Genomic DNA, 17,646 nt, shown 5'->3' on the forward strand with positions numbered 1-17,646 from the left:
CTATGGGATGCAGCGAAAGCAGTTCTAAGAGAGAGGTTTATAGCAATCCAATACCTCAAGAAACAAGAAAAATCTCAAATAAGCAATCTAACCTTGCACCTAAAGGAACTAGAGAAAGAAGAACAAACAAAACGTAAAGTTAGTAGAAAGAAAGAAACCATAAAGATCAGAGCAGAAATAAATGAAATAGAAACAAAGAAAACAATAGCAAAGATCAATAAAACTAAAAGCTGGTTCTTTGAGAAGATAAACAAAATTGATAAACCTTTAACCAGACTCATCAAGAAAAAGAGGGAGAGGACTCAAATCAGTAAAATTAGAAATGAAAAAGGAGAAGTTACAAGGGACACTGCAGAAATACAAAGCATCATAAGAGACTACTACAAGCAACACTTTGCCAATAAAATGGACAACCTGGAAGAAATGGGCAAATTCTTAGAAAGGTATAACCTTCCAAGACTGAACCAGGAAGAAACAGAAAATATGAACAGACCAATCACAAGTAATGAAATTGAAACTGTGATTAAAAATCTTCCAACAAACAAAAGTCCAGGACCAGATGGCTTCACAGGTGAATTCTATCAAACATTTAGGGAAGAGTTAACTCTGATCCTTCTCAAACTCTTCCAAAAAATTGCAGAGGAAGGAACACTCCCAAACTCATTCTATGAGGCCACCATCACCCTGATACCAAACCAGACAAAGATACTACAAAAAAAGAAAATTACAGACCAATATCACTGATGAATATAGATGCAAAAATCCTCCACAAAATACTAGCAAACACAACCCAACAACACATTAAAGGGATCATACACCATGATCAAGTGAGATTTATCCCAGGGATGCAAGGATTCTTCAATATATGCAAATCAATCAATGTGATACACCATATTGACAAATTGAAGGATAAAAACCATATGATCATCTCAATAGATGCAGAAAAAGCTTTTGACAAAATTCAACACCATTTATGATAAAAACTCTCCAGAAAGTGGGCATGGAGGGAACTTACCTCAACATAATAAAGGCCATATAGGACAAACCCAGAGCAAACATCATTCTCAATGGTGAAAAACTGAAAGCATGTTCACTAAGATCAGGAACAAGACAAGGATGTCCACTCTTGCCACTATTATTCAACATAGTTTTGGAAGTCCTAGCCACAGCAATCAGAGAAGAAAAAGAAAAAAAAGAATACAAATTGGAAAAGAAGAAGTAAAACTGTCACTGTTTGCAGATGACATGGTACTATACATAGAGAATCTTAAAGATGCCACCTGAAAACTACTAGAGCTAATCAATGAATTTGGTAAAGTTACAAGGTACAAAATTAACGCACAGAAATCTCTTGTATTCTTATATACACTAACAATGAAAGATCAGAAAGAGAAATTAAGGAAACAATCCCATTCATCATTGCAACAAAATGAATAAAATACCTAGGAATAAACCTACCTGAGGAGGTAAAAACCTGTACTCAGAAAACTATAAGACACTGATGAAAGAAATCAAAGATGACACAAACAGATAGAGAGGTATACCATGTTCTTGGATTGGAAGAATCAATATTGTGAAAATGACTATACTACCCAAAGCTATCTACAGATTCAATGCAATCCCGATCAAATTACCAATGGCATTTTTTACAGAACTAGAACAAAAAATTTTACAATCTGTATGGAGACACAAAAGACCCTGAATAGCCAAAGCAATCTTGAGGGAAAAAAATGGAGCTGGAGGAATCAGGCTCCCTGACTTCAGACTATACTGCAAAGCTACAGTAATCAAGACAGTATGGTACTGGCACAAAACAGAAATATAGATCAGTGGAACAGGATAGAAAGCCCAGAGATAAAGCCACGAACCTATGTTCAACTAATCTATGAAAAAGAGGCAAGGGTATACAATGGAGAAAAGATAGCGTCTTCAATAAGTGGTGCTGAGAAAACTGGACAGCTACATGTAAAAGAATGAAAATAGAACACTCCTTAACACCATACACAAAAATAAACTCAAAATGGATTAAAGACCTAAATGTAAGACTGGACACTATAAAACTCTAAGAGGAAAACATAGGAAGAACACTCTTTGACATAAATCACAGCAAGATCTTTTTTGACCCACCTCCTAGAGTAATGGAAATAAAAACAAAAGTAAATAAATGGGACCTAATGAAACTTGAAAGCTTTTGCACAGCAAAGGAAACCATAAACAAGACAAAAAACAACCCTCAGAATGGGAGAAAATGTTTGCAAACGAATCAACAGACAAAGGATTAATCTCCAAAATATATAAACAGCTCATGCAGCTCAATATTAAAAAAACAAACAACCCAATCAAAAAATGAGTCATGTACCAAAATGTTCATTGCAGCTCTATTTACAATAGCCAGGACATGGAAGCAACCTAAGTGTCCATCATCGGATGAATGGATAAAGAAGATGTGGCACATATATACAATGGAATATTACTCAGCCATAAAAAGAAATGAAATGGAGGTATTTGTAATGAGGTGGATGGAGTTCGAGTCTGTCATACAGAGTGAAGTAAGTCAGAAAGAGAAAAACAAATACAGTATGCTAACAGATATATATGGAATCTAAGGAAAAAAAAAAAAAAAGGTCATGAAGAACCTAGTGGCAAGACGGGAATAAAGACACAGACTTACTAGAGAATGGACTTGAGGATATGGAGAGGGGGAGGGGTGAGATGTGACAGGGTGAGAGAGTGTCATGGACATATATACACTACCAAATGTAAAATAGATAGCTAGTGGGAAGCAGCCGCATAGCACAGGGAGATCAGCTCGGTGCTTTGTGACCACCTAGAGGGGTGGGATAGGGAGGGTGGGAGGGAGGGAGAAACAAGAGGGAAGAGATATGGGAACATATGTATATGTATAACTGATTCACTTTGTTATAAAGCAGAAACTAACACACCATTGTAAAGCAATTATACTCCAATAAAGATGTTTAAAAAAAAAAAAAATGGGCAGAAGACCTAAATAGACATTTCTCGAAAGAAGACATACAGATGGCCAAGAGGCACATGAAAAGCTGCTGGACATCAGTAATTATTAGAGAAATGCAAATCAAAACTACAATGAGGTATCACCTCACACTGGTTAGAAAGGGCATCATCAGAAAATCTACAAACAGCAAATGCTGGAGAAGGTGTGGAGAAAAGAGAACCCTCTTGCACTGTTGGTGGGAATGTATATTGATACAGCCACTATGGGGAACAGCATGGAGGTTACTTGAAAAACTAAAAATAGAACTACCATATGACCCAGCAATCCCACTACTGGGCATATACCCAGAAAACCATAATTCAAAAAGATGCATGCACTCCAACGTTCACTGCAGCTCTATTTACAATAGATAGGTCATGGAAGCAACCTAAATGCCCATCAACAGATGAATGGATAAAGAAGATGTGGTACATATATACAATGGAATATTACTCAGTCATAGAATGGACCAAAATTGGTTCATTTGTAGAGACGTGGATGGACCTAGAGAATGTCATACAGAGTGAAGTAAGTCAGAAAGAGAAAAACAAATATCGTATATTAACACATATATGTGGAATCTAGAAAAATGGTACAGATGAACTGGTTTGCAAGGCAGAAATAGAGACACAGATGTAGATAACAAACGTATGGACACCAAGGGTTGAAAGCAGGGGTAGGGGTGGTAGTGTGAATTGGGAGATTGGGACTGACATATATATACTAATATGTATAAAATAGATAACTAATAAGAACATGCTGTATAAAAAATAAATAAATTAAATTAAAAAAAATAAGCCACCTTCCCCATGACACCTGTAGCAGACACAGCCAAGGCTCTTCCTGGATACCTTCCATACTTTCACTAGTTCTTTGCACCCACCCCCAGCTTCTTCGTGCTTTGCTTCTAAGTTTGCATCTGTGAACTTTTTCAGAGGTTTGTCTTGGGCTCCTTGACAAGTTCCTAGGGGTTTACCTCTGCCTTGGGTGTTGTCCATCACCAGCGACTCCCTGGTGCTGGAGTATGAAAGTTTAGCTTCCTTTCCTAAAAGTGGGACAAATTCTGAAGTGTAATCGACGCTATGTATCTTCCTGCCAGATCAGGCTGAAGTCAAGGCTTTGTCCAAAATCAGTTGCCCCCTTGCCTGGCTTCTTCCCTTCCATGCCCTGCTTTCCCCCACTCTTTTGTTTTTTGGTGTCTTCTGGAGGCACTTTCTTAATAACTCACTGGTTCTTTTTTTCCTGTCTCAAGATCAGATTTTGGGGAAGGTGACCTAAGATAATACCTCCCTTGATAACTAAAATATGAAGCAAACATAATGCTTTCGTTCACTCATTATATAATTAACATATTAACTCATTATATAATATTATTCACTCATTACATAATATTTTTCACTCATATAATTCACCCATTCACTCATTACTACCCAGAACATAACAAGTTTTTTATTATATTGATTTTTTTCAACCTTATTAAAATATGAAGTTTCTACCAGATACATTACTACAACATCATTCACTATTGATTTGAAAGATGGGGATTTCCATGGAATCATGAATAAATGTTTTTTATAATGTCAAATAGTTCAAGTAAGTTTTGAATTTTATTATAAATAGTTTAATATAAAATAAACATACTCATTAAAGAAAATTAAGGGAAAGACTCCTAAGATGAAAACAAGTTAACTATAAACAAATTATAGAAATCCTAAAACAGTGCATGGCTTGTGTGCTTGAAATCTGTGTATATATTTTCCAAGTAAAGTCTCCTTATTGATTCTCCATTTTTTTCCTTCTTTTAAAACTTTACACAGTCTACAATAGGTGTTTTAGAATGTCAACGCCCTGGGAAATACTTCAGATAGTACATAATACTAGATCACACACTGTTAACTTTTATTACTATTTTTTAAATCAGAGGACACCCTTATTAAAAGAAATATGTTTTTGAAAATCTCAATTTAAAACTCATTTAATTCATACTTATCTTGTTAAAAGATGACATGTGTTTTTGTGTACTATTAAGTATAGTTCCCATGTGGCCAGAGCATCAATAACTTATAGTATACTCAGTTTGCTAACTTTAAAAATATGGAAATGGAAATATTTTTGTCAGTTTAAAAATATGAGGAGATATTTTCATTAAAGTTATACACTCAGAGTGAGATTTTTAAAAATATATGTATTTTCCCATCACACTCTTTCAAAATCACCTAATTCAATTTTATATGTCATAGATATTTCTAGTAAAATAATGACCAGATAGCACAAAATCATCAAAATAGGACAAAAAACTTCTTTCTTTATGGGATGACAGCAACTGTCCGTATAAACATAATACTCTTTTCTAGCCAGAGGAAGTGCTATCCTTTACTCTGGTTACTAAAGGTAACTGCAAATAAGCTCCACTTCTAATGCAACGAAGTTTAGAGGTTTGTTTTAGGAGCTTAAAACATCTTTCAAATTTTTGATGAAAAACTTTTTTCTCTCTTCAGGTGCCCAATGTCTTTACAGATTTACCTGTGAGTAAATCTTTCAAGAAAGAAAATTGCTTATTGTCTTAAATTTTGTGTTCCAACAAGGATAAACACTTCAAACCAATGCGATGGAACTCCTACTGTAGAATTACAGGACTCAAGGACTATTACTGGTGATTTCCTTATGGGAGGGACCTCTTGCAACCTGAAATCATGCAAGGTAAAAATCTACTCCCAGTTTCTTAAGGCCTGCTTTGTTGTCACTGCCTATAAGCTAGCAGGCAAATAAATGATCATCCTGTCCTTGTTTCTGATCTCTGAGTTAAATTTCATTGTTTGCTTTTTCTTTGATCTTGGCAAATTTGGGCAGAAGTGATGACAACACTCAAACTAGGTCAGACTAGGTCCTGGAATAGCATTAATTCCAAATGTAGGATATTTCTGTGCAGGATAAATACCAAATGTGAAGCTGGAACACATAAAGTCAAAAAATGCATCTAGATAATTTATGGGTCCTCTCTTTAAAATAATCTAAATGGCTAACTTTGCAACAACTTAGCCATCAATAACTTCCCATAAAATTTTTAGCCTGGATTGATGCTGTATCTTCTGTAATTTCTCAGAGGGCCAGGGAGAGATGAAGGTCTAGATATCAAACTGCAGATCCTAGTCACATACGAAGCTACAACAATCTAAATGTGCTTTGCAATTTTAACACAATGCAATAGTTAATATCACAATATACTTTGTTTTTAAAAGCAACATGACACTGGGTAAGCTATGAATATTTGAAGCATTATACCTCAAACACTAAAGGTCAATTTTTTTGAAAACTGAATATCCTCAACTGTGTAAGACTAATTATTCATCTTTTGTGCTACATTATAACCCAGCGTCTTAGGCCCTCTACTAGAAAATAGATGGGATGAGGAAAAAGAAACTCATTGTAATTAAGTTTTTATGTTTCTGGGCTGTTGGAAGTAGGCAGAGGTTGAAAAGACTCAACCTTTTCAACCTCTGCCTTCTTCAGCTCTTCGCAAGAATCCCAGAAATCTTCCAATTTTGTCCCTAGCCTTATTTCTTGAAATACTTCCTATCAGGAAAGAAAGCATATTATCAGTTAATAATGTCAGTTGCTAAGGATAATCTTCTTCAGGCTGTTTTCATCATTGTATAATCCCCCAATCTACACAAAATAGCTCTTCAGCTCCATAGCCCAGGCTCTCCTGTAACTCTTTTATTCACTTGAACTTGTTTTCCTCCCTTCTGTTTTTTTTTTTTTTTCTTCACTGCAAATAAGTCTATCCAATTCTCATTTTAAGGCACGATTTTGAATTAATTCTACCTCTGTGCTTTTTCATGCGCCATGCATCTCATCAGAAATGTCTTCTTTTGACTGTAGTAATCTGTGCCTAAGAACTTCTTCTAGACCAAGAAGATGAGAAAAGACTTCTCAGCTTATTTCCATGCCATGCTGATCTTTCTATCACTGGACAGTTATTTACGCACTAGAGTTCTCTTACCTGTTCTTGATACTCTCTATTGCTGTTCTACTTATAATTCAACTGTCAGCTTATAAATTTGTATAAGCTGTCACTTAGTGATTCCAAAACTTGATTATTATTAGAATCAACCAAGGAATGCTTTAAAAATAGTTTCTAAGGCTCCCCACCCCAGACTTATTGAAACTAAATCTCTAGCCTTTATGCTACATACTCTATATTTTCAAATCCCTTTGTTGAGTATGATTGACATGCAGAATGCCATATATTTAATGTTCAGAAGATAAGTATACATCTGTGGGAAAAAAAATGAAATGTTTCATGAATTTGTGTGTTCTCCTTATATAGGGGTCATGCTAATCTTCTCTGTATCGTTCTAATTTTAGTATATGTACTGCTGAAGTGAACACTTCAACCTATATTTTTATTTTATATTTCAAGCAAACTTTGTAATGGATTTTAAACGACCGATTTGCTAGGCATGTATTGTGTACCATCAATTTAGATATCCTATAAATTATATTAGTTGAGTGTAATGAAATTTAGATGCACTCACCTTTCTGTCCAGGCTTGTAGATGGGCATCTGTCTGAAAAAGACCATGTTTTCTCGGGGCCTGATTGCTACCAATGTTCTCTCTTCCTGATTGAGCGTTGCTCCTTTAGCAGAGAAGGTAATGAAAGCCAGTCTGGCCTGAGGAAACTAGGGAGCAAATAAATACAAGATTGCTGTCTGTTTTATCAAAAAATCCCTCCCACTATGTGTTGGCGTCACTAAAAGTTTTAATTCATAACTTGTCCTATCTATTTTTTGAATAACCAATCTTGTTTATTTCTTTTGTTTTGTCACTTTCTTATCTCATCTCATCATTTAAATTAATTCTTTTCCTTTCTTAAAACTTTGCTTCTCTGCATTGGAATATTTCCTTTTAAATACCTTCTTCCTGTCAACAAATTTCTGTCCTAAAATCAAATGGCTTTGGCTCATCCCCTTGTCACCATCTATGACTGTACTTACATCATCCCAAACTGAGGACTATATTATTCTTTTAAAATTAAAAGAAATTTACACACACAGAAAAATAGTCTGATGTCTGTCTGTGGAAAGTCAATTATATGAGTACATTTTGTACACCTGCAATATTCTTTTCCCTATGAAATAGAATGAAGTATTTATCTCCAAGTTGATACATTTGAAGAAATCCTGTCTGGTAACATTCTCTTCAAATATTTTGGTCTGGATCTCATCATAGTTGAGGGAGACAGTCAAAACAACAGATTCTGTTTTGAAGATTGAAAAGCTATGCGTAAGCTTTACCTAAAGAGCTTTGTTGTAGAACAGAAAGGACGAGCAGAGCATATAGTCTACAAAATTTAAGCAAGAACATTGAAATTGAAAGTGTCAAAGCAATGTTTAGCTACTTAGCAATTATTCTGTTAACTGAAGGATTTTGGAGTTTAAGAAAAGTGCATTTTTTAACAATTTTATTTATTTATTTATTTATTTTTGGCTGTGATGGGTCTTTGCTGCTGCGCGCGGGCTTTCTCTAGTTGCGGCGAGTGGGGGCTACTCTTCGTTGCGGTGCGCGGGCTTCTCATTGTGGTGGCTTCTCTTGTTGCGGAGCACGGGCTCTAGGCACATGGGCTTCAGTAGTTGCAGCAAGCGGGCTCAGTAGTTGTGGCACGCGGGCCTTAGAGCACAGGCTCAATAGTTGTGGCACATGGGCTTAGTTGCTCCACGGCATGTGGGATCTTCCCGGACCAGGGCTTGAACCCGCGTCCCCTGCATTGGTAGGCGGATTCTTAATCACTGCACCACCAGGGAAGTCCCAAGTGCGTTATTTTTTAATGTTAGAAATACATCAGAAGGCTGAATCTGAGGACTTGAAATTCATGAAACAGAAGGATGCTGGCCTATGAATTACATTTTGTAGCCCCAACAAAGGAAATCCCAATAACAAAGCAGCAGTTGATTAAAATCATTAGTTTTATAAAGGTTAGCAGTGTCAGTCTCTTCATACGATGCTTTGCCTCCAAATTGATAGTGCAAATTTCATTTCAGATTTGCCCACTCTTAGTTCAGCTTCTTTCCTCAGCAGCCCACTGATGCCTCTTCTTCAACATAAATACAACGTTAGAGCTCTTAATTACATTCTGGATATTTACTAGGCAAACATGATGATGCCTTTCAAGTCTGGAATTTACCGTATGAATTAATATATTTTTGATTATATCATGAAATGGTAATATTGCTTAACAGCAAATTACTGTAATAAAAATGTAATTAAGCTTGAGCTTTCAATACCAAGCTCTATTTGGCTTCCTCATGTAACAGTAAAACCCTATGCAATCATTTGCATTTTTGGAGAATGAGAGATGTAGATAAATGAGAAAAACACCCGGAAGTATTCTCATCTACATCAGGATCAAAACAGAAGTCACAGACTGTACTCACCAGATCCATGTAGATCCAGGTACAGTGTGCTGGGAGCTCAGACATTCTCACTGGCAAGGAAAGCCTGTTGTGGAGTTTTATAGATCCATTCAGCTGCTTTTGTCATTCTTAAAGTGTAACACTTGTAACCTCATTGGATATTTTCTTTGAATTTTGATCACCTCCCAGTACCTGTCTATTACATGCCACTAGATGCAAAACTCAAATATCACCATCTCATTTATGAAAAAATTTACATCGACACTTAGACTTAAAAGATGACACCTGTGGGTGAATTTTTCAAGCACAAATTAAATCTCATTTCTGTAAGTTCAATTTTATCACAAATGAATTTATATCTCACTACACTATTATTTCCTGGTTGAGCTCTACACTATTATTTCCTGGTTGAGCTCTAAATTTGTGTTGAAAACTTAGTACCCATTTCTGGTTGATAATAGTTCCATAGAGTTATTGCTATGGGAGCAATTTACAAGTAATGATAGTGAGTGACCTAAGGAAGTTCAGATTGAAAAAAAAGAATTATCTTCTATTTTTATAGGTAATTACTGATTTATTTTCTATATGATATATTTTTGCATGCCAAATATATTCTGAATATTCTAAATTAAGAGAAAATAAGTAACCCCGGACCTCAAATTTTTAATGTAACGAAGATAAGAAAAATAAAGATAATAACTGACACCATTTATTATTGTTGGAATCACCCTTTATTGCTCCAAATAGCTTATGAATGTAGCAAGGTACATAAAGTGACACTTATTCATTAATTTATTCAGCAAGAGAAACTGCCATCTTGAAGATATTCTTAGACTGTTCCCTTGAAATGGAGACAGAAAGTCACCTATGTAAACATCAGGCAAGCTGGCACCCACTGCTGCTTGGCAAGAATGCAACACGATGTTCACTAGTTGCTTTTTTCTTACTTCTTGCCCTCCCCCCATTACTTTTTTGAGGTTGCATCTCTTTTTATTCCTTGATAAACAGAGCTCAGGGAAGTGGTGCAGCAATTTGCTTTAGAAACTTAAGAGGACTTCCGGGAGATAAAGAAATCACCTTCTTGTTCACAGGGAAACTTGTTGAGATGGATTTGTGTGGATTTAGGTAAGCCTTTATCAAGGTCTAGTGATCTGTAAAATAAAGGTCTCCTGGCAGAACACCAAAGTATTACTTTCTTTTTTTTTTTTTTTTTTGCATTGCATTCTCTTTTTTCCTTTTCCAAGAATATTGCCAAGTATTTTGTGTTACTTTATCTCTAGGAATTTGACTCAATATGAAACACTTGAAGACGATCTCATGATTGCTGTGATTACATCACATATCACAAAGGAATCATCTGCTGAGCTCTTCTCTAATATTGCCCTTTTACTGTAAATGGCAGGAAATCCATTCCATACTACCAATAGACCAACGCTTTTTTTCCCCTAAAATGCAAATTAATTATACGTGTCCTCTTTAAAAACTTTTGAATGGTCCATAATTACCTACAGGATAAATCCCAAACTCATTAGTAAGTTTCTTCTTAAGAAAGTTCTTAAGGTTTCCAACTTTAGCATCCAGTTAATATTCACACATTTAATATATAAAGACATTTTATATCCAGATAATTTTGTCTACAAAGAAAAATGATTGAAGATTATATAGGCAACGTATACTCTTAAAAAGTAAATAGGTAGTATTTACTGGTGAAAAGTAAAAATAAAAAAGAGAAAAAACGAAACTGTTTCCAGTCTTGTAAAAAAATATCCCAAGTTCCATGGGCTTCCCTGGTGGCGCAGTGGTTGAGAATCTGCCTGCCAATGCAGGGGACACGGGTTCGAGCCCTGGTCTGGGAAGATCCCACATGCCGCGGAGCGACTAGGCCCGTGAGCCACAATTGCTGAGCCTGCGCGTCTGGAGCCTGTGCTCCGCAACAAGAGAGGCCGCGATAATGAGAGGCCCGTGCACCGCGATGAAGAGTGGCCCCCGCTTGCCGCAACTAGAGAAAGCCCTCGCACAGAAACGAAGACCCAACACAGCCATAAATAAATAAATAAACAAAACAAAACAAAAAAATCCCAAGTTCCAAAGTCAAGTTTGGAGTATAACTTTTGTTCTGTCCTATATCCTTCTCATCTTTCAGGCTTCACTTTCTTTAAGGTATGGTTTCTTAGGTAGTATTTATAATTTTTAATATTAAGAAGATAGAAAATTTCTGGAAAGAACCCTAATCATTTTGCAACCTTTGGTGATAATCACTTTGATGACAGAGATATTGCTTTGCACAACATTCAGTGTTATGCAATTGTTTCCTCTTGGATAAAGGCTAAAGGGCAAAGGGAAAATGTGCCTGGAATTGATCATGGGTTGTGTAATGAATGAGAGCGTGTCCTTCCCTCTGCGGAACATGTTCTTGACGAGAATTCTACCCACAACCCCAGCAGGAAGACACATCCTGCAGCAGATGGTAAGCAATGCGCCTCTGTCTTCTCCCTTCAAACCCCTCTTTGTGTGAACATCCACAGGAGTATGTACCTGGGGTGGGGCCGTGGAGCGGGGAAGCAAGCTCACAGTGTTCTCTTTGGAATTACCTTTACCTAAAAGAATAAGGTTTCTGTAAACTTGTTTTGATTTTGGCATCAAAGTTGTCACAGCAAGTTATAAAAATTTCCAGAATCTTTTTGCCAGCAGAGGCCGACTTACTCTTCCAGGCGGAGTGAGGTTGGGAACGAACGCCCCCTGCTGGGAAAGCACTGCAGCAAATGCCACCCCTTTGCATCAGAAGTTATAATTTTGTTGTAGCCAAAAGGAAGCTACATTTACTCACCCGGTATTTTAAGTATTAGTATATTAAGAATGTAGGTTGTGTGTAGAATTTTCCTTCCTTTCCCTGGATGGAACCTCACAGCCTGCTTTTGGATTCTGGTTCTATGACTTATCAGACAAATGGCCTCGGATGAGCCACGTAAATTCCCTGTGCTTCTTTTTGTCTATGAATGGAAATAATTATAATAGCAATAATTTATAAGTTTATTGTGGGGGTTAAATAAATTAATATATTTAAAGTGATTAGCACAGTGCCTGCAATGTAGAAAACATTGGATATGTCCCTTCTGAGATGGAATATTACACACACACACACATACACGCACACACACACATACACACACACACACACACACACATACACACACACACACACACACACAGCCCAAAGTCCCAGTCATGGAGAGCATTACTGTGAGCAATGGATGACTCATGTCAGCCAGACATCTGTACCGGCCCCTCTGCAAATGATTTCCCAGGATTAGTAATTAGAAAGAACTTTAAAAAGGAGGTATCGTCGGTTCTCTATGAAGATAAGATAGGAAAACAGAAGCAAGGAATTGGGGAAAAAAATGAATGATAAAGAAAATTTTACCAGTAAATAAAAGAATGCCTAACTAACAGAGATTTTAAAATACCAAACATTTATTATCTCATTTGGCACAAATTCTGAGGAAGGCGGTATCAGCATTAGTTCAGCAGCTCACCAATGCCATCAAGAATTTTCTTCCATTCTTTCTGCTCTACGTCTTTGGTATATCAGTATTATTTGTCTTTTTGGCCACAGTTGGGCTCCTAAAGCAGCCCAAATAAAGAAATATTATTTCTTCCCAACAATATCCCAATATGGAAGAAAAGGAGTCAGTAAAAAAAGAATATTTTGCTTCTGAATCTCTCTCTGTGTCACCCTCTCTACCAGGGAGCAAAATCACTCTGGATGCTGTACCAGGAGACACACTCCTGTATAGGTCCTCAGTCAGATTTGGTTTATATTTCTCATTGTTAGACCAAAGTAGTGATCTGGGGCGTGTCCTTTAGAAATTTCCCTCCAAGGCTGAAGTACTTGAAACCCCAGTTGCCGGGAATCTTGGTGGCTGCTGGCTCTGATGAATTCAGCTCCGAGAATTTCCCTCAGCATCAGAAAGACTTTTCACCCAAGTTCCCTCCTCTTCCTTAGAGGCAGCCTGGTATCCAAGGACGGGTGTTGTGACGGTATAGAGACCTGGTTCCCTTGCCTTAAGGTAGGAGAGCCCTAAAAGACCACTCCAGCCCCACAGCTCACCATGCCCTGTAACTTTTCTCGGGACCCATTGCAATTCAACTCCTCTTGTATGTACAATCCCGACTCCTTTATCCTCCACTGATGTTGATCTTTAAAGTTGTCCCCAGTAAACCCCCTACACACACATCTCCATCCCAGGGTCTGTGTTTCAGGGAAACTGACCTGTGAACACCAGTCACTGTCAGAGGAGACAGTGATAATGTGATTGGCTTAAAAAATTATGCTCTATCCAAAAGCACCCTTAGGCCAGAGCAAAACACAAGTTTTCATCTTACTTCACTGGTTTCTCCTTCATTTATTTATTCTTCCTCGACCTGCCCCTACCCCACATTTTAATGTTGAGTGCCTCAAAGCAAAGTCCTTGATTTTCCTCTCTATGTAGATTCACTGCCATAGAGATCTCTTCCCATCCATGGTCTATGTGCTAACATGTCCCAAATTTATTTTTTTTAACCCCGAGCTCTCTCCCAAATTTCTGTACTGATTGCTCAACTTCCAACCTGTTATCTCCATTTGAGTATATAAAATCACAAAAACTCTCTATGTCCAAAGATGAATTCCTAATCTCCTACTCAAGCCTACTTCAACCCCAGCAGCTCAGGTGATGGCAATTCTATTTTTCAGTAGCTCAGACCATACTGAGCACGGGAATAATCTCTGGTCACTCTTTTTTGTCATTCCTTATATCCAATTCATCAGGAAATTCTACTGGTTTTACCTTCAAAATATACCTAGAATCTGATAATTTCTTACTCTCTCCACTGCTACAACCCTGGTCCAAGCCACCATCATTTTTTGCCTGGATTCCTGCAATAGCTGCTACCAGGCCTCCTACAGCCTGTTCTCAACACAGCAGCCAGGTGATCAGTTTCAAACATAACTGGACCAGGTCACTCCTCTGTCCAAAATCCTGCAAAAAAGTGTGATTACTTTACATGATTACTATCATGTAAGAACATGACAGATGGAATGAGTTATTCCCATGTCCAAGTACTTCTGTGTGGAGAGGGAAGTGGGGCAAGTGCCATACCATGTTTTGCTTTGCTAACACCAGCCTCATCCAAATCAGAGCTATACATCCTCCATGATCCATTCCACGGTGGTCTAGTTGACTAAGGACATCTTCTTAAACACACACACACACACACACACATCAAAGCTTCGCATTTCCCATTCAACACTCCTAAACTGGAGTATCCCTTCTGTCCCATTTTCTATTAAAATTTGGACCAGGGAAATGACTTTGGTTTTCTGTCCAAAATAAACTGGGGAGATGTTTTAATGAAAAGGGAAAGTAACAAGCTATATTGTTTGTCTACAGTTTTCTCTTCTTCAGAAGATATTTTGATCTCAGTTCCCTGATACCTTCCGTTCTCACTGTGATACTGAAAAATTTTGCAAGTGTAAACATTACATCCCAGACTTTCTCTGTGCCTTGAAGAACAGTAGCTGACTTTGCCATGCCCTTCTTTTCTCATTATAATCTGAGGGACAATTTTATTATCTGAGTAAACTAACTATTGGATACATGTTGAGTAAAATGAGGACTGAGAATTGATTATTTACTTAGGCAGAAAAAGGAAGTTTCCCACCAAGAGACATTATTTGCCACGAAGTGAATTTCCTTCATTTTTCTTGAATCTTTAGCACAAAATGTACTAGAAGAGTCACATTTTCCTTGAGTGGAATCCTTGAATATTTATAGAGTCTGTGGTGTTTTTTAAAAAAATATGAGTACTGATTATCTATCTATACATGTGATGTGATATTTTGGTAAACTCGGTATAAAGGAATTGTTAACACAGTGAAAGAAATTTTTGTGCACCACACATGGGCTGACACAAGCAGTTTATCTAGGATGAATCAATTAATAAACATTTATGAAGGGTCCAGTTGTAGTTTAGGCACTATTGGCAGTGTACATTGGGTAGAGAGACTACAAGAATAAATAAGTCTAACCATCTTCTATTAAGATACTCTATTCTTAATTTGTTGAATACCTATAGATGCTAGGACACTCTGTTTCCAATTTTTTGAACTCCACAACTGGAGAATTTATCTCTAGCTTTTTCCCGTCTGTAGCAGAGTCTCAGCAGAATCAGAAGCCTGTACTGAAATCGGTAGAGAAATCATTTCACTTCCATCCCTGTTTCCTCCAGTTTCTTCCTGCTTCCATCTTCTCAATATTAACTCATTGCTGTAACGTAGTGTTAGGTTAAGCAAAAGACAGACATTGAGTACTGCTCTTCAGGAATAAGTGGTAAGCTCAGAACCATAAAATAATTTTTTTTTTTAATAAGAGACTCTTTTTTTTTTTTTTTAATTTATTTATTCATTTATGGCTGTGTTGGGTCTTCGTTTCTGTGCGAGGGCCTTCTCCAGTTGTGGCAAGCGGGAGCCACTCTTCATCGCGGTGCGCAGGCCTCTCACTATCACGGCCTCTCTTGTTGCAGAGCACAGGCTCCAGACGCGCAGGCTCAGCAATTGTGGCTCACGGGCCCAGTCGCTCCGCGGCATGTGGGATCTTCCCAGACCAGGGCTCGAACCCGTGTGCCCTGCATTGGCGGGCAGATTCTCAACCACTGCGCCACCAGGGAAGCCCCATAAAATAATTTTTAGATAAATAAAATGTCCTTGGATTACCCTCTCAATCAATAAATCCAGCAGTTAATTTGTGACTTTCTAAGTATACTCTCCCCTCCCCCCCACTCTTTGATATTTCATCGGCAAGAGTCTGTTTTGTATTCTGTGTTTCTTTTTATTTCATTGAGCTCACATGCCCCCTGGCAAACCTGCCTTTCTCTTTCTCTAGATGTTGGAGGATTCCGTATTCTATCTAAAAACTTGAATTCAGAATTGACAATAGTAAAGCAAATTACTAGAGTTGCTATCAAACAAAGCCTTGAGTTTTCTAGGATGAAAATTATGAATGATGCATTGAAAAAAAAGAAAATCATAGACTCTGATGCAAAAGCACAGCATTTAATGGAATAGTAAAGAAACAAAATCTGATAAGAAGTCATAGCAAGCAGAATGCAGACTATTCAGGATGTGAGGCAGTTCATGGTTTTCTTCCAGGTTTGATATAGAAAAATGAGTTTGTTCAAAGTAAATTGTTTTCTACCTGGGACTTAAAAATATAGTTCAAACAATAAATAAATGTGTATATGTATATATATAATATGTGTGGGTATATATATACATATACACATTTATTTATTTATTGTAGATAAACACTTATATACAAACATGCACAAATATATACATATTAATATATACGATGTGTATAAAATATGTACATACTTATTTAATAACCTATCAATTTATAAAACAAAGATGAGAGGTTTTTTTTTTAAAAAAAATGAAACATTTATAAAAAGCACATATATAGCTTAAAATTCTTTAAAGCTGTCTTAAAGACATTAATAAAGATCTTAATGTACCTATCAGGTAAGTACCTATCAGAGTACTTATCTAATGAACGTAATTATATAGACATTGTGAAGTACGAGAGACTTCTCTTTGCTTCATCTATTGTTTTATCTTCTTAGGTTTTCATTTTCTTACCAGATGTATTTTTAACAGTCTAAGATGCATGTAATTTCCTTACTTTTTTGCGTGCTTTGTTTTGGCTCACTGGGAAATGGAAGCACTGCTGATGTAAGAAGCAAGGGCATATTCATTTGGAAAATAAAAGGAAAGTTCATCCTTATCAAATCTCCAACTTTCTATAAACAGATTATGTCAGACAATAGAGACACACTAAGTCTAACCTTTCCAATAATTTTGCAAGAGTGTCAATCACATCTATTTTCTAAATCCAGGAATATCCTATTAAAGTTTAAGGCACTTGACAAAGTACATTCAATTAGTTGGTGACACAGCCAGAATTCAAAGACTTCTTGACAAACTTTGCATGACATTCAACGAGAAGCTAATACCACTAACCTTCCAGGGAAAATTTTTATCTTCTTTACAACATCTTAATAATTGTTTTGAAACCTAATCTATCCAGATATTTTCCTATAACATTTCAGAATATGGCTTGCTCCTCTTCTCAAATTAAAGAGGCAACATGAAATGGTAAGTCTCGGCCATTAACAACAAAAAC

General features: G+C 36.8%; 1 protein-coding gene across 3 annotated transcripts in view; it reads right to left on the bottom strand.

Moving 5' to 3' along the window:
• Positions 1–2,405: 2,405 nt before the first annotated feature.
• Positions 2,406–17,646, bottom strand: part of LOC309608788 (COX assembly mitochondrial protein homolog) — a 53,851-nt gene continuing 38,610 nt past the window's right edge. For all 3 annotated transcript variants that reach the window (XM_082349291.1, XM_082349289.1, XM_082349290.1), the window contains one exon: positions 2,406–7,696. The gene's annotated coding sequence lies outside the window, so the exon portion shown is untranslated. The remainder of the gene's footprint in view (positions 7,697–17,646) is intronic.

Source organism: Balaenoptera borealis, assembly GCF_965194805.1.
Source record: "Balaenoptera borealis genome assembly, chromosome: 13".
Classification (NCBI taxonomy): domain Eukaryota; kingdom Metazoa; phylum Chordata; class Mammalia; order Artiodactyla; family Balaenopteridae; genus Balaenoptera; species Balaenoptera borealis.